Source organism: Ictidomys tridecemlineatus, chromosome 14, assembly GCF_052094955.1.
Source record: "Ictidomys tridecemlineatus isolate mIctTri1 chromosome 14, mIctTri1.hap1, whole genome shotgun sequence".
In the NCBI taxonomy this organism is placed as follows: Eukaryota; Metazoa; Chordata; class Mammalia; order Rodentia; family Sciuridae; genus Ictidomys; species Ictidomys tridecemlineatus.
The window spans coordinates 38771336-38789832 of NC_135490.1; the positions used below are offsets into that span (position 1 = coordinate 38771336).

General features: G+C 42.4%; 1 protein-coding gene across 1 annotated transcript in view; it reads right to left on the reverse strand.

Moving 5' to 3' along the window:
- Pdgfrl (platelet derived growth factor receptor like) overlaps window positions 1–18497 on the reverse strand; it is a 49280-nt gene that overhangs the window by 15771 nt on the left and 15012 nt on the right. The gene's annotated exons all lie outside the window — the stretch shown is intronic.

Consider the following 18497-nt stretch of genomic DNA (forward strand, 5'->3'; position numbering starts at 1 on the left):
ATCCTAATTAGAATAAGTTATGCTCCTTGGATGTATAATATGTCACAATACACTCAACTGTCAGGTATATCTAAAAAGAACAAATTAAAAAAAAGAGGATAAGTCTCTGACTATAAGCTTGGAATCTTAGAAATGCTACATCATCATATTAAGAAAAAAAAAAAACTAAAACTACCACTACTACCAGCAGCAGCAAAACCCTTTTCTTTGGGGGGGGGGGGAATTGGCTTCTAGCAAGCTGAGCCCCAGGTTGGCAGCCCAGCTCTGGTAAAATATTTAATGTCATTGGACCTTTGGGCTTTTTCTCTGGTCTCACTCTATTATTTCTATTTTTATTTTCTCCCTTTCTCTTATATTTTCACTTTATTGCCAGGCAAATATATGTTGCAACCCCCGCCCCTTCAATTCCTTTTTGAAACCAAGAGAGACGTATTTGTTATTATCAAACACTAGTACCCACCAATTGTAATGGTAATCAATTCTATTATATTGTGACAGGAATCCAGATGTATCTTCCTTGCAATGAATACTGTCTTATCTTGAATGAGTCTCAGCACATGGGGATGCCAAAATAAATGGTTTAAATCTGAGGATTCTTCTCAAATATCCAAACGTTTCCACACTCCTGAGAGCCACATACCTTTCTGGTAGAGTCGAGATTCTCGTTTTATCTTACAGCAATATGGTCAGTCATCACTTTAAATTTAGCACATGCAAGAGGCTAGTTGGGCCTAACCACAACCCTGTTCTAGTTCAGTGCTGAATAGCTTGTTGTGCTCAACAGTCCTGCCAAGAGGCGTCTCTGTACTCCCACTTTATCAACTGCCTCCTTTAAAGGGAACGGAAATCTCTCCTCCCTCAGGAAGCTTCTAATTACAATAGACTCTCAGGAATCTCCCCACTTTCTCCTAATGAAGTCACTGGGTCCCTTGTTCTCCACCACTCAGATACCCGTGGCTTCCTGTTTTTATCCAGATGGTAGTAAGGAAAGGGACTGAGCCATTTCTGTGCAGAATAAAGTGACAAATCTGTGCAGAGTGTACAGTGAGGATTCCCTAAATACGAATGAATTGTAATTAAACCACAGAGTTGGAAATGGAAAGAACTTGCAAAACAGCTCTCTATTTGCAAGTGCTATAGTTTGGATCTGTCCCTAAGGCCCATAAGTTAAAGGCTTGGTTGCCAGCCCAGGGAGGTGGTACAGCCTTTAAGAGGTAGGACCTAGTGGGATGTCTTCCAGTCACTATGGGCATGCCCTTGTAGGGAGAGTGGGACCCTAGCCCCTCCTCTTCCTCTTCCTCTTCTTTCACTTCCTGGCCATGAGGAGAGCAACTTTGCTCCACTCCACCATAATGTGACATCATAGGCCCCAAAGCAGTAGGGCCAATAAATCATGGATTGGGTCCTTCAAAACTGCAAGCCAAAATAAGTTTTTTCTCTTTTCAAGTGTTTTACAGTAATGGAAAGTTAACAACCGTGCACAAGAGGAAACTGTCAGAAATGATTTCCCTGAGATCCCACAGCTGGTGACCAACTGAGCAATTCTTCCTAAGTTACTGAATATGTACTCATTAGGTAAGCAAATGTATATCAAGCACTTCATACAATGCCTGGGTAGGTATATTATCCTAATTATTTGTAATTACATGTAAAATTCAAGATTGAGAGTAGTTATTGTGAATACGACCATAGCAATGACAAACAGCACACACTCAACACTGGGGAGAATTAGCACAGCAAGTAAAAAAAAAAAAAAAAAAAAAAAATTCAGTGAACCTTAAGGAAATTCCAATCTGGTTAGGGAGTTAAAACCAACCAATACGAAAAGATCCAAGAATAACTAAAGAGGTCCTCAGAATAAGAATGACAGAATTGGGGCTGGGGTTGTGGCTCAGTGGTAGAGCGCTTGCCTGGCTTGTGTGAGGCCCTGGGTTTGATCCTCAGCACTGCATAAATAAATAAATAAATAAATATCCATTGACAACTAATATTTTTTAAAAAAGCAAAAAGAATGACAATTTCTAAAGGGGCTGCTCACTGTGGGTTGAAGAGGTTGATGGTAGCTTTGAGGAGGAGCTGAGACCAACTAGACTTTGAAAGGTAGGGGAAGGAAGGTGGACAGCAAGGGGACTGAGAGGCACACCGAGCACACTGCTCAGGAAACCTCAAGCCACATCAGGATCTGCTGCATTCAGTACAGAGGCCCTCGTGGGTGGTGAGTAGAAGAAACCAATAATGACTTGGGGGTTTCATCCATTACAGAGTGAGACAGAGCAGTGGGTTGGGAGCCGTGGGCCTATTGTTGAGAAGAGCAAGACAGTTGCAGAGTTCAACCACCAAGAAGCAGGGCCCCTCCCATCCAGTTTGGGAGGTAGGAAATGATGGGACCACAATAGCCAAGGTGGGGGCAGAGTGGGAGGGTCAGGAAGAACAGAGAGGGCCTGGGACACTGCTGCCATTGCTGCAAAGAGAAATACAAGGCACTGGGGCCTGGGCTGGAAGGTAAGCAAATCCAGGGTGAGAGAGATTTAGGACAGACAAGGTATAAGATGCACCAGGGATGGCCAACTTGATTTGCATTTCTGTGTCAGAAAGAATAGAATGGAATAGAATCGAATGGAATAGAATAGTTGGGAGGTAAATGGAAATTTGGTAAAAATAATAGATTCCCCATGGAAGATTTTGAATTTGAGATGAAATGTGGGTCATTTAAGTATGATTTGTACTTATGGGAGTCCATTTACCCAAAGGTAAGAGCAGAAGCCAGAAGAATAAACACATTCAAGAAGAGAGGGGTAGAAGACATTGAGGACAAAACTAAGGGGTGTCTGGGTGCCGTGGCACATACTTATAATCCCAGAAGCTCAGGAGGCTGAGGAAGGAGGATCACAAGTTCAAAGCCAGTCTTAGCAATTTAGTGAAACCCTAAGAAACTGAGAAAGATCCTGTTCCTAACTAAAATGTATTTAAAAAAAAAAAAGGCTGGGGATATGGCCCAGTGGTTGAGCACCCCTGGGATTAATCCCTGGTACTAAAACAAAAACAAAAACAAAAAAATTATGGGGTCATTGGGAAAAGAATAGGTGGATAGAGGGGAGGACAAACTGAGGAAAGGGAATCATAAAGGAAATCACAGGAGAAAGACACAAGAAATGGATGCCTGACAGTTATATCAGTTGCCTAGATGAGATATTCTCGTTCTCTCTCTCTCTCTCTCTCTCTCTCTCTCTCTCTCACACACACACACACACACACACACATTTTATTTTGCAGAATGAATGACTCAGACAACTAGCAGAAGATCAATTTTGGCTTTAAGGATGGATCTGGATTTCATCGGATAAAAAATGACAAAGGGAAGAGAAAATGGAGGTAGAGGCCTCCCCATGTGGACCATGATATCAGGTCATATCCCCCACAGAACTCAAAACCAGGATACAACACCAACAGGTAATCAGTGAATTTGCTGAACACCTTCTCTGGGCCAAGCACTTGTTCCTGTTGTGGTGTTAGTAAGTAAAAGAGGCCATTCCTACCAGGAAAATAAACAGGCACATAAAAACCTAACACCTGGGAATAAGCCTACTGCCACCACGAAATCCTCATGCTGTATCTTTAGTAGGATTGGGGGCGGAAGGAAGGAAATGCACTGGAAAACATTTCTACATTTTTCCACCCCCTCTTCTGTGCAAACCACTTTAAACAGGAAACAAATTATTTAGCAGGATTACAGTTTAAGTACCTGGATTTAAAAAGTCCATTTCTACTAATGGTCTTGCACAGTCCAAGCAGCATGCAGCCCAAGGGGTTGGGATATAGCCTAAGGCCTCCGGGTGCTGCATCTGTCATGAAGTGAAGAAAAGGATTCACTGAGCCCTGAGAGAGCCACTGTTTGTAAGGAAGCACTTCATCCCAAAGACCCTTGCTTTCTCTTTGCACCGCTGAATAATACCTGCAGGGGTGGAAGAGGTGAAGGATATAAATCTGAGTGAAGAAAAAGAGGTGCCCTGACAAAAGTGGAATAAGATTAGAAAAACTGGCATTAACTAGAGCAGCTCCAAACATCCCCACCCATCAGCTCACCTTGGCTTTGTCTTCCACACTAGCACTTCCAGCCCTGCCTGCAGACAGCTCAGGGACAGACAAGGCCAGAATGTGGACAGCATTTGTGCAAAACTTAAGACTCATGGGGATTGGAGGTTTCCTCCAATGGATTAGCACTTTTTGTTCCCATCAGTGAAGGGCTGAAGCTCCAGCATTCAGCCCGACCTACCCTTTTCTAGAGGTGGCCAAAGGATGGCACAAAGGAAGGAGCTGGCAGTTCCTAGAGTTAAGGGCCACTATGCTGCTCACCTTGGCAGTGACCAGGTAACTATTGTGGGATTCTCTCCCCAGACGCTGCAAGCTAAGAGCCAGAGGTGAACTCTGAGTTATAAGGTAATTATTCATTAGAAGCATCTATACTTCATGAGCACAAATTAAATGGGAGGCACTGGAGCGGAGAGGAAGAGGCAAAGATGTCCAGGCAGTGGTTGTCTACTCTCAAATTCCCAGTAGCAAGTACCCTGGGAATTCCAAGGATGATAACCAGGAAAAGCTTCAAGGCCCAGAGGGACTTGGGATAAGGGAGGGATTTCAACACATGCAAACAGGAGAAATGCATTCCAAAAGAAGGGCATCTCCTGAGAGGAGAAATAAGGAAGATCAGTGCACAGCAAAGAAAGCTCTGATTGGCTGGGCTACGGTGAGAGGGAGGGGCCATGTAAACTGTAAGATGGCGGACTTTAGATGTAGCCTGCAAAGACTCAAAATCCCACTCCACCATGACCTGTACACCTACCTCTTCAGACTTGTGGTAAAAACAATCATTCATGGTGTTTTACTCAGCTTTTTCGCTGCTGTGACTTAAAGACCCAACCAGAACAATTTTAGAGCAGGAAAAGTTTATTTGAGGGCTCACAGTTTCAGAGGTCTTACTCCATGGAAGGCCAGCTGCTTTCTTTAGGACTCAAGGTGAGGCTGAACATCATGGTGGAAGAGTGGGGCAGAGGGAAGCAGCTCACATCATGGTGATCAAGAAGCAGAGAGAGAGAGAGAGAGACTTCACTCCCTAGATATGTATACCCCATAGGCACGCCCCCAATTAACCACTTTCTCCAGCCACACCCCACCTGCCTCCAGTTATCACTCAGTTAATCCCATCAGGGATCAATTCGCTGATTAGGTTGAGGCTATGACCCGATCACTTTTCCTCCAAACCTTCTTGCATTATCTCACATGTGAGCTTTTGGGGGATATCTCACATCCAAACCATAACACATGGAGTGCTGGGCATTGTGTAAGCTCTTCAAATAAGTTTCATAACTGCCCAGGGTCTGGCACAAAGAGCTCCATAGAGATTAGAGATTGTCATCATCATTATGATCCCTTTTAATTCTCACAACCACATTAGCGTGGAGATACTATTTTTTTCTTGATGCTAATGAGGACACAGAAACTTAGAAAAGTAACTTTTCTAAAGTCTCCAGCCGTGATGTGGCAAAGTATCTAATCTAGTGCTGTATAGACACAGGTTTATTCATGTTTGTAAACGAAAAGGGTATGGATTTCCATTCAATCAAAATGAAATGAACTAAGCAATTTTGATTGAGAGATGGTGCCTCTAACTTGCTTATAAAGACGATTAACTATGATCATACCTACATCTTCACACGACAAACAAAAACATGAGTAATCTGATTAAATCTACCCAGTTTTCAAAGTGATACCCCATTTTCTGTTTGATTTTGTTGTGCGCAGGATCAAACCCAGGGCCGTGCAGATGCTAGGTAGGTACTCTACCACTAAGCTTCAGCCTCAGCCCAACTACTCTCTAATTAAATCCACACCTAATCATCCAGTAACTAATTGAAGCAAACAATGTCAGGAAAACCAGTTGTTAAGAATCAAGTACAGGGGCTGGGATTGTGGCTCAGTGGTAGAGCACTTCCCTACCATGTGTGAGGCACTGGGTTCTATCCTCAACACCACATAAAAATAAATAAAGTTGTTGTGACTATCTACATCTAAAAAAAAAATTAAAAAGAAGAACTCAGTCGGGCATGTTGGTGCACGCCTGTAATCCCAGCCGCTGGGAGGTTGAGGCAGGAGGATCTTAGTTTTTAAGCCAGCCTCTGCAACTTAGCAAGTCCTTAAGCAACTCAGTGAGGCCCTGTCTCTAAATAAAATACAAAATAGGGCTGGGGATGTGGCTCAGTGATCCAGTGCCCCTGAATTCAATCCCTGGTACCCCTCCCCCCCCAAATAATCAAGTACATAAGTGACAGTATCCAAGATGCAGGTTACTTTTTCTTAATCCTAACAGCTAGTGATGATGAAACCGATTAGAATAATAACTAAAACTTAAGTTGAGCCTAATATAAGCCTTGACATAAGCCCTTTACCCATTTTGACTTAATTGACCCTCAGGAAGCCCTGGGAGGGAAGTGCTATCTGTCATTCCCATGTTGGAGGGAACATACCAAGGCGAGACAGCTTAGGAAACTTTCCCAAGGTTATACAGGAAGTGCTGGAGCCACAGGAGAATTGGAAGCTCAGTTTAAATAACTTTCCCGGGGCCACTTAGCTATCTAAACTTAGATTTTCTGCCTTGGCCACTCTGTGTTCCCTAACATTGGCATAAAACAAAAATATAAAGGGCCAGGTGAAAAGACTTTGTAATGCATCCTCCTTATTCAATATTCATTTCAACCATCAGTTGGTTAGCTTCCACCACATGTGAGGCACTGTGCCAAGAACCAAGGGAGACGAAGACCTGTGGGTATTTGATGGTCCTTGTTTTAAGTGTTTGTCGAGGGCCTGTGTTTACTCTGAGTCTTGATTTAAGAATGTGTCAGAAAAGAACTACTCCATGATGCTGTGAATGGAGCCATATGAACAGAGCCCAAATCCTGGGAAACAGACAGCTGGGCAAAACACATTGAAGCTGTCACCGTTTACATATTCTTTAAAAAAGAAAGAAAAAAAAAAGACATATGTGTGAGAATTCAGGAAGAACCAAATGTGCAAACTAAGGACCTTCAAAGCAAATAGAGGTCCCATATCAGAAAGTAGGCTGAAATCTAACTGACCATCCACCTATCATCTGTCCTCTTGATCTATTATCTATCATCTATCTCCATGTTCGAGTGCTATCCAAGAATCTTCTCCAAACTCTTGCACTTATAACTACAATATTTCTGTTCCAATGACAAGTTATGCTAATGTATGGCAAAGGCAATGAAGTCCTTTCTAGGACAACAACTTACGCCAGTTCTTCTGTAGTACTGGGAAAGAAGCAACACTAGGCACGCTTCCATTCTCTCACAGGAGACCACATACGTGGAGTCCTTCTGGCCCTGCCAGATTCTCTCATTTCTCCAAGTCCGTTCCTTGGCACTGGCTGGGTTCTTAGCACCATGCTGGGAGCTCCCCTCCCTATTTCCTCCCAGTCTTCTAGCCACCTGATGCTATCATCCTTTCTGTCCAGTGCATCTGGCTTCTCTACCAAGGGAAAACTCCTCTTCCTCCTCAGATACTTCCCAGATTCTGAAAAAAAATGAGAAGTGTCTATGTCCCTTTGACAGCACAAAGCAGAATCAGAGCTGACATGCCCGAGATTCCCCAACTGAAAATACCATCAGGCCACCTAGAATAAAACACTTGTAGCCTGGGGCCAGATTCCACCCATAGGAACAGGACATTGCTACCTTGATGTTAGTTGTGCAATAACTGTGATTGTTGAGGGCCACTACCAAGTTAAGATGGCGCCTTTCAGTATGCCAGGAGGAGTGGTTTGTGAGCCAACGCCAGCGAGCCATTAAGATGATGAGGATTCCTTAATGACTGACTGCTGTGTCTAGATGATGTCAATTAAGTTAAGCTGTGTGTAATTAGATGGGTATATATACTTCTGCGGCCCGGCAAAGAAGGGGCTCCTGCTACCTTAGGTGCCGGCTACTTTGAGTTCTCAGTTCCTGCTGAGTTCACTCGCAATAAAGTAGTTCCTGCTTCAACCTTCAAGTTGCTTGTCACCTCTCGGTTATTTTGCCCAGCCGGACTTAGGCAGCCCAGCCGGACTACGGCATGTGATAGCAGAAAATGGGACAGAATCCAAGAGCCCACGAGACCCAAGACATTTAGTTAAATGTACTCTGGTATTGTAGCCACAAGGCAGAAAAGTATTCATGATACGTTAGGGAAAAGTTAATCATAACTGTGTGTTTCTTTATGTGTAAAGTTAACTCTGGAAGATCCTACACTACAGAGCTCATAGTGAGTATGTCTGGGATTTTTAGTGGCTTCCTTCTCCTTTCTGCTTTTCTGTAGTTTGAAAATTTCTAACTCAAATGAGCACGTATTGTTTTGTCATAAGAAAAACTATAATAAAAGCAAAACAAGTTCAACCACTTATAAAACTGCAGAACCGATGCTCTATAAATGTGTAATGCTGCATGGCTCCTGTGTGCTTTAAATACCTGGAGGTGACTTCTACATCATATCGCCTTTTTTAGAACGTGAATTTCCAACAGGGAGGGCCAGCAGGAATTCTTTTTCAGCTCTAAAAAAAAATCTGGGATATCATTTTATGCTTGTAAATAAAAATAATACCCATAGAAGTGCAGCCTGATTTTGTTCTCAGACTGGCTCTCACACAGGGGAAGCTCCTTAGACGGGGCCTCCTCCCTGTGGCTTCGCCCTGGCCCTGCAAGCTCCTAGATCTTAGCAGGCCTTCCTTCTTACTTATTGGCCATTCTGATCCTACCATGTAAAGTAAGCTCCTCGACGCTTCTCAGTGGGTGATGTGGGAAAAAGATCTCCCAGCTCTGCTCAGCTGAATGCCCACAGCCACATATTCTGGGAAAAATAGGCCCCGGAAAAGGAGTGAGGGCCAGAAGACAATGGAGCAAGCCTCTGCCACCCTTGTTAGAAAAACAATTGTTAATAGGCAAGCCTACAGTCACAGTGAGTGTATTATGGCCAAGTCAGAAGAGTGAGTTCAGAGGCCAAGGAGCCTGGGCCCATTCACACAGGGCATAGTGAATTTACTGTGAATAGAGGTCCACTATACCTCCTCTTGCCAACCTTTCCACAGTACCCAGACTTACCAGAATGCTCAAGAAATGTAATGTTTTGTTTATTTAACATTGTTTTAAAATAACAGCAGAAAACCTTTTCCCCCTTCTTAATGGCTAGAATGGTAGAGGTGGGGAGTGCACTGGATCTTAGACTACCTGAGGATCATTAGCATGAATAGCCATCAGTGCTCTAGCATCACAGTGTTAGTCAGCTTTCCATCACTGGGACAAAATACCTGAGACAATCAACTTTTAAGGAAGAAAGGTTAATCTCTATATAACTTTAATCTCCGACGACGAACCTTGGCCTTTCAAAACCGATTAGAATAATAACTAAAACTTAAGTTGAGCCTAATATAAACATAAAGGGCTTAAAGTTCCAGAGGTTTCCATCCATGGGTGGTTGGCCCCTTACTTTTGGGCCTGTGGTGAGGAGGCACATGATGACAGGAACACATGTCAAAAGAAAGTGCTCTTGGCAGCCAGGAAGTAAAGACAGAGTGAAGAAGGAGCTGGGGTCTAACACCACCCTCAAGACCAAACTCCCAATAACTAATGGATATTCCACTAGGCCCATCTCTTAAATGCTCCACCACATCAGCATAGCCACACAGGCTGGTGGCAAAGCCTTTAATACCTGGGCCTTTGTGGAACATTCCAGGTCCAAACTAACATGAATATGGAGTTTGTAGGAGATTGACACATGAGTCTAAAACATTCTCTTAACATAATTAAAGCATTAAAAAAAAATCTCCTGAAAACCTGGCTGCTTGCTTATGATTTACCTCTTTGGGGTACAGTAATGTGAATAAAAATAGCTCATCATCCTTGAGATAGCTGACCATGTGTGCCAACCACTTTGCAGGCATGACCTCATTCTCTCCCGACAACACAATGAGACTGGTTCTATTATTACCCTCCCCCACCCATGTCCTGGACAGAACACAGCTGTGTTTTCCTGAACGCTGAACAACCTGAACACTGTGAGAACATTTAGTACACCAGAGAAGTCTTTCATCCCGCCAACCCCCGCGGTCCATCTCCAGGCACATGTTGAAGGGCCTGGTGCTGGTGCCGGAGAGTCTGGGAGCAGACAACTCCACCTTTGGGATTGGATGAGTTATTTGTTTTCAGTTTTTGGGGTAGAAAGTCATTTGAAGAAATGCATCCGAGTTTGGTGGCAGTGTAGGCTTTAGATTCACCACTGCAAACCAATCCAGACTGCATCTCCAGGTAAGGACAAAGACACAGGGAGAAGAAAGAAACTCTCCAGAAAACAAAAACTAGTTTTGAAGGAAAGTGAGTTTAATCTTAAAAGAGCCAGGTGCAGTGGTGCATGCACATCTGTAACCCCAGTAGCTCGGAAAGCTGAGGCAGGAGGATCACAAGTTCAAAGCCAGCCTCAGCAACTTACCGAGGCCTTAAGCAACTTGGTGAGACCCTATCTCAAAATAAAAAATAAAAAAGGACTGAGGATGTGGCTCAGTGGCTAAATGCCCCTGGATTCAATCCCTGGTTGCAAAAAAACAAACAAAATACCTACAAGATACCAACCTAACAATGTGAATGTGCTGTATACTTAAAAATTACTAAGCGAATCATACGTTTTTAATAAATTTTTAATTATTTGTTTATATGGTGCTGAGGATGGAATCCAGTGCCTCACATGTATCAGGCAAGCCCTCTACCACTAAACCTCAGCCTCAGCTCTCTTATGTATATTTTATCAAAACAAAATAAATCAGAGGAAAAAGCTACCTTCCTCTTACTATAATACCACGGTGGTGTTCACAATATTTACCAAAGTTTGTGCAGATTTTCAACAGTGGGATTCTTCTGTTTGTAAACATCTTTTTTCTTTTAAAACGTGTCCCAGAGCCCTCTCTTTCCAGGCTGGAGAAACTGCATAGCCTGGCCCAGAGCCCGCCGTCTGCTTCCTCAGCCCACCCGCCTTTGTGTTGTCCGTGGGTGGAGTGAGCGGCTACCAACTGCAGCCAAATGAAAACCCAGATGCCTTCCCTTCTCTCTAGAAGCTATTTATTGTTTTCAGAGGAACCAGCCATCAGAGAGATCTCCTGTGCTCCACCCACTGCTCCGACTTCTAGTTCTTGAGTGAAAAACACCAACATCCCACCAGATACCACAGAAACATCCTGAAAGACAATGCTGGGATGCTATTTCCTAGGGAGCAGGACCAGGGGGTACCACCCCATCAGCCCAGCTTGTCTGCATAATCTCCAGCTCCAATCTCCAACATCCCCTGGTCCCTACCAGCACAGATTTAGTTAAGCCATTGGACAGGCCTCTGTATTTCTTGTGTCTGTCCTTGGCTCAGCACTATGTCAAGAATTCGCCTGCTCTCAACTCTGGCAGTGTGTTACGATGAGGTTGAAGAAATAAAGTGTTTCTGGAGAAGATGGAAATGAAACATGTTGATGCACAAATGGGGCTCAAGGAGATGATCTGGAATAGTCTCCTGATGTGTTTTATGTTGGCAGCAAAATAAAAATAAAAAGTTTAAATGCTCTTATCGAGAAGCATTAGGTCCATGAGTATGTCTAAAGGCCCCAGTTTGAGGGAAGCAATGTGGGGTGCATGGAGGGAAAGGGGGCACACCTGAGACTGGGAAGAGACATTGCTGTCTTTGTCCCAAAGGCAGCCTCAGGGTGGAACACCAGCTCTCACACTGTGGCTTTATAAGCCTCTGCATTTTTTATGTGTGCACATTTGTAAAGGCCTTGAGTCGAGAGCTCATAACTGCCCTAGATTTCACTCTTCATCGCTCAACTTGGCTAACAAGGCCCTACGTGTTCTGCTTCCTGCTCACCTCCCAGCATCCTCTCTCCTCCTTAGTAACCTCCTTGCCTTGCCTCTAGACACCCTACTTTCCCCCTCAATGTTCCAGGTGCTACACTCTTCTCACATCTAGGTTCTTCCTACATGCTGCTCCTTCCTTCTGGAATTTTCTTACCTTCTTCTGCATCCTCCTTTACCTGGTTGACTCTCAACCCTCACATATCAACTTGAGTTTTCACCTCCCTGATGTTGTATTTCTATAAGAAAGTCACGCACACAATGATATTAAAATTGCTTATTTGACAGTCTGTCTCCCCCATAAGATTAAAAACTCCATGGGTGTAGAGGCTCTATCTATTTTGCTCCCCAGCTAATTTCATATCCAGCATCTACCTAGCACAGGACCTTGAACATAATAATCCTTTAAAATTGTTTTTTTATTGTTGGAAAAAAGGGAGGGGGCAGAGGACCCAAGAAACAAAGTGTTAAATAAATGATCATAACTACTATCAGGTAAGAAAAAACAGAAATAATTGGGCCCCATGGCTCATACCTGTAATCCCAGCAACTAGGGAGGCTGAGCCAGGAGGATGGCAAGTTCAAGGCCAGCCTTGGCAATTTAGTAAGACCACAAAATAAAAATATTTTAAAAACTGGGAGTGAGGGACATAGCTCAGTGGTAGAGCACCCTCAATTCAATCTCCAGTACCACAAAAAACCAAACCAAACCAAACAAACAAACAAACAAAAACCCTCTTTACTATTATTGATCTTAAAGAGAGAGGTTATCTATATGACCAGGATGGACTGAGTGTAGTAGTGAAAACTGAATCAATTTCAGCACCTGAAAATACAGAAAATCCTAAAAATACAGAATCTTCAGCATGTTACTTTCAGTCTCCAAGGAAGCAACCAAATGGTTCAAAGTGGCCACTGCTCTTGAAAGACGCAGCAGGGCTCACAGCTATTCATGACTACATTCCTGTGTGGATACATAAATTTACATCACATTTTAAAACAGACTTGCTGAGTTGGAAATGTGGCTCAGTCAGTGGTAGAGTGCTTGCCTGGCATTCATTAGGCCCTGGGTTTAATCCCCAGTACCACAAGTAAATGATAAATAAATATGTTGGTAAATCTAATTCCTTATCAATTAAAATATAACTTGAAACTGTGACCACTACATAGCCTAACAGGGTAAAAGAACCACATGCGGAAGTGTGCATTCTTTGCCAATCAGTACTCATTGGAAATCTTTCGGGAGAAGAGAATTATAGCACAGCTGATGCCTGCCACCTAGTGGGCATTCTAATGATGACATGGTTTGTAAATATCAGTTTCAAGGCTGTCCCAAGCAGAAAGTAAATGCAAAACTCTGCATAAGCATATCCTCTTAATTTCTGGTTTGAACCATAAATTTAAAACCAGATTCATTACTCTGATCTAGAGCTAAAAAACAGTCAACAAATCTATCCTCTCTGAAGCTACCTTCCTCAGACCAAGAGTGACACTGGAGCTAAATTTATCCCACTGGACAAATCACAGAGCCCTGGAGAGGTCAGCAGCTATACCTAAGGAACCAGGGGGCCTGAGTTCTAGAACTCACACCCACCACCCGTTTGTCACTCTCTGTCTATCTGTCCTCTATGACTCTGTTCCCTTCTGGGTGGTCACCAGATGCTGGGGAAGATAGAGGGGAAGGATCGGGTGACCGTGTAACAGGTACAATGTTACAGTTAGATAAGAGGAAGCTGGTGTTCCAATGCACAGCAGGGTGACTATGGTTGCTATAGATATTTCATGATATCTACAAGGAAGAAATTTGGATGTTCCTACCACTAAGAAAAGATAAATGTATGAGGTGATGGGTATGCTGAATATTGATTTGATTATTATACAATGTGCTGGGAACACCAGTGAAAAAGCAGATAACACAATTAATAAGACAGTAGAGTCATTGTGGTTGTTGTAGAAAAAAGTAAGAAAATTCTAGAAATAATTAGATAGTAGTATCATTGATTGGATATGGAATTGAGAAAGATGCAAGGGTCCAAGGTGATTCCCAGGTCTTGGGTCAGAGGCAGCTGGATGGATTATTGCCATTCACTGAACTGAAGGGCACAGGAGAACCAGGTGTGGAGGAAGATCATGAGCTCAGGTAAGTTTGAAAAGAGGCTCATGGAAGACCCAAGGTGATATGGTAAGCAGGCATGTGAAGAGACCAATTTGTAGCTCAGAAGAAGCGTTCAACTATAACACGTGATAAGCGGAGGGCATTTGTCAGAATATAGTGAGAAGAGGGCACAGAACCAATACTCAGTGTCTGGGAAAACTGGAGCAGGTGAAGGAGACTGCAAAGAGGGGCTATTGAGACAGAAAGAAAACCCTATAAGAACACAGTGCTGTGGATGCCAAGAGGAGAAGGCTCACCCTCATGAGTGGACCTGGTGGAGCAAGTCACACGGGGATGGAGAGTGACCTCTGGCTTCAGAGACCTTGTTGGCCTGGTGATGTGTCGTCTGTGGAGTTGTGGAGCCAGGAGGAGGTGGAAGGAAGGATGCCCATGAGAAAAAATGTGAACCAGGAGTATAGGGTCTGGCGATGAAGGTGAGAAGAGAAAGGAAGTTGGCTACAGGGTGCCTGGTGGTCAAGGCCAGATTCTTAATTTGGTGAAGACTTACAGAAAGGATGGGCCCAGTCAAGATGGAGAGGTTGAAAGGCCAGATCAGAGACATGATAACTAATGTGTTAACGTTCACAAGAAGTACGTAGGGATCCAGGGCACTAATACAACTTTGGCGTTAGGAGGCAAAACCCTTCTTCCACTGTGACTGAGAGAACAGGGAAGGAGAATACGTGATAGGGGAGGTTAAGGTAACTCTAGCTACAATTTCTCCATAAATTCGGAGATAACTTCTTTAGTTCAAAGTGAGAGAGATGGAGGGAAGCAGAGTTTTAAGAAGACAGAACATGTGGCCTCTCCAATGAAATATACTCAGCTTTCCGAGTATATTAAGGTGACCACAGTCTAATGGCACCCATCTGGGCAGCTTTGTGGCTTCCACCAGCAGAGCTCAGTGACCACATGCTGACAGAGAGGGCAGATGAACAGGTTCCTTTGAGATGAAAAGCTTCCAAGCAGGAATGAAGGAAGAACAGAGAGTAAAAGAATTTAGAACACATTCTAGCGTTCTAGAAATAACAAAATAACGGACCCCAGAATCTAAGAGAAAGAAGTGAAGACAGAACAGGGCAGGGTGGATAAAGGAAGAGAGAAGAGAACGTCAACTCACAGCTCTACAAAGTCAAGCAGCGATAGATTCTGAGACATGGGGATATGCATGTGGCACAACACTTTAGGCATAAAATACAGTAACACTAACTGGTTGCCTATCCGACCCTCCTCTCACTATATGAAGTACACACTTGAGCTCAAAGCAATTATTTTAAAGTATTGAATGAATGAATGAATGAATGATGAGGAACTGGTTCCTGACATGAGCAAGAGCCTCCAAAAAAACAAAAAACATTCCCTGAGGTCTGGTGTGCGTCACTGTTCTGGGTGCTCAGAATCTGATGATGAGCCCAACGGACATGGAATTTTCCCCGGGGGCTCCTTCTTCTGTGTGGGAAGACAGACATAAACACCATGTTGCAAAATATCAACGGACATCAGTACACACCTTATTGAGAAAGAGGTATGCAAACCTTCTTGGATCCTCTATATGGGCAGCCAAGTAGGCCATGCACAATTCTGATTTGTGTGAGTTCTGGGCAGAATTAACTATCCCAAAGAATCAACAGATTAGTGTCCTTGGGAAATATACTCTGCCTGGTAACAATTCATTAAAATTCACTGAATGCCTACCATGGCTCATACATTCTGTTGGTAGCACCCACCATATGTAATATTATCTCATATTCCAGATGCAGAACCTGGGTCCTAGAGAAATTACTAATCAAAAGTCACTTTTATTGATTAGTGGTAAAGGCAGGATTCCAACCTAACTGGGCCTCAGTCTGGCTTCTTTGTTCCAGAACACATTCAACTCTTCATTCTCATAGAGCAAATGTGTGAAATAACACATTTTCTTTCCTTATGATTTGGTTAAGGAAATTGAATGCTTCTCTCTCTCAGTGTCAGACATATAAACAATCACAGCAAGAGATTTATATAAAAATACTTATAATTACACAAATTATGATAGTAAAATTTCTCTCAAGGCAGCCACAAATTGGGAAGCAGGTGAGCAAACAATGCTTTATTAAGTTAATGGAACATAATATTATTATGAAAATGATAAATAGTTAGACTATATGTATACATATATACATATATATATATAATTATTGCTGGTTAAAATATTTATGCCAATGTACTGAAATATTGGTTTCAAAATTCATTTTCTCAAATCCCAGTTTCACAGTTGTGAGGGTTCACAGAGACCATCTTGTTTTACAGTCTAAGAAACTGGAGCAGTATTGAAGCTAAAACACTGGGACGAAAAATTCATGGGTCCAGATGGATTTCTGCATCCTTCAGTTCTAAGGAGAGGCCAACTTACTTATACTGGGTTGGATAATTTTCTTTTATTTATATCATGTTTAAATCAACTATCCAAAAATGTTATGCCATATATATTAATTCATTCAAGCATCTAGTAAGTGACTATGTCATGCCCGTCACTTTGGGGAAAACAAATGTATATAACATTTATATCCACATAGGTCCTATTTCACTTACCTGGGGCTCTGCAAGATAATTAGACCCCTTTCTTCTTCATAAATTGCTGCCTCTGTATGCATGCTTTTCTAGATCAGTGACAAGAACAGCTCACACTTTAGTAGGAAAAGATGAAGTATTCAGATTGTTTGGATAAACGTGGTAACTAACATTAAACTTGGTTCCAGAAAGCTACCAATATCGGTTAACACCACCAGGCTCTGTTGGAAGCACACCTGGGGAGCTTCCAACCCCACAGCAATCAATGCTGGAAAGAACTAATTCCACAAGAAAAGAAAACAAGGGAAGAATTCTTCTCTGCTGTCCAAAGGCACCCCGTTCTGGGAGCAATGTCAAGAGTCCATTTCTTAAATTTCTAGTGTCAAATAAATTGTGGCTTTTTGTGGTTGATAGAGAGGTAGGAGTAGATGTTTTTCACATTTCATAAGATCTTTGGGGGCCCCCATCTGTCTTTACTTTCTTATAAGGCCCCAACTGTGCATTAAATAAATGCTATTCAATGTCAAAAAGTCAAATGGATTTTTTTCAACTCCCATATATTCCTTTTTAATTCAGATTCATGCTCCTTAAAATGTTTTCAAACATATTTCATCATAAAATTCAGATGTAACTTGGAAAATACTCTTAAAAAATACTAAATCTTCAAGCACCAAACCCTCTAGGTGAGGGTACTTTTTATAAGTGAAAAAAAATAAATGTTTAGAGTAAATTACCTCAATTCTGGTTTCAAAGAAGTGTGTAAATCTGATTTTAGTAAATTAAGTAGTTTAAAATACACATGTGATAAATCTCACTTCTGGGAGTATAACAAAGGAATTAAGAACAAGATGTCGATGATATATGTGCACATGCATTCACTGACACTTTGTTCAGAATAGTAAAAATGTAGAAGCAAAGTAAATGTCCATCCATGGATGAATGGATTTAAATATCTCTGTATCTATCTATCTATCTATCTATCTATCTATCTATCTATCTATCTATCTATCTATCTATCCGTCCATCTATCCATCTATCTATGCATGAAATATTATCCAACCTTAAACAAGGAGAAAATCTGGGCCTGGGTTGCAGCTCAGTGGTACAGTATGGTCTTAGCATGCTCAAGGCTGGGGCTTAACTCCAACACTAGAAAAAATTAAGAAGAAGGAGTCCTGTTGTGCTACTATGAGTACACTAGGCTAAGTGAAATAAGCCAGTCACAAATAGCCAAATACGATGTGGTTCCACTTCTATTGTTATAAAGCAGTCAAACTCATAGAAACAGGGCAGCATGGTGATTTCCAGGGCTGGGATGGGAAACAGAGAAAACAGAATTTTTCAGTGGGCATAGAGTCTCAGTCCTGCAAGTCTCAGTTCTAGAAGTCTGTTGTATTAAAAACTGTTAAGAGCGGGCTGGGAATGTAGCTCAGTGGTAGAACCCTTGCCTAGCATGCCCTGGATTTGATCCCAGGCACAACACACACACACACACACACACACACACACACACACACACACACCACACAAATTATTAAGAGGGTAAATTTACATTATGTTTTTTTAAACACAAATACATGTGTATTTAAAAAGCAAATATATGTAGTATTAAATCTCTCCAGATTTGTACCAAGCAGGATATACATACATATTCTCTCTCTCTCTCTCTCTCTCTCTCTCTCTCTCTCACATACACACACACACACACAAAAAAAAAAAATCTTCAAGTATGGAGAGGGGAATGGGGAAAATTGATTGACTCTCTCACTTTCACCATTCAACCAATCAAACCTTAAGAAAGACTCCACAGGGGCTGGAGTTGTAGTTCAGTGGTGGAGTGCTAGCCTTGCACATGTGAGGCA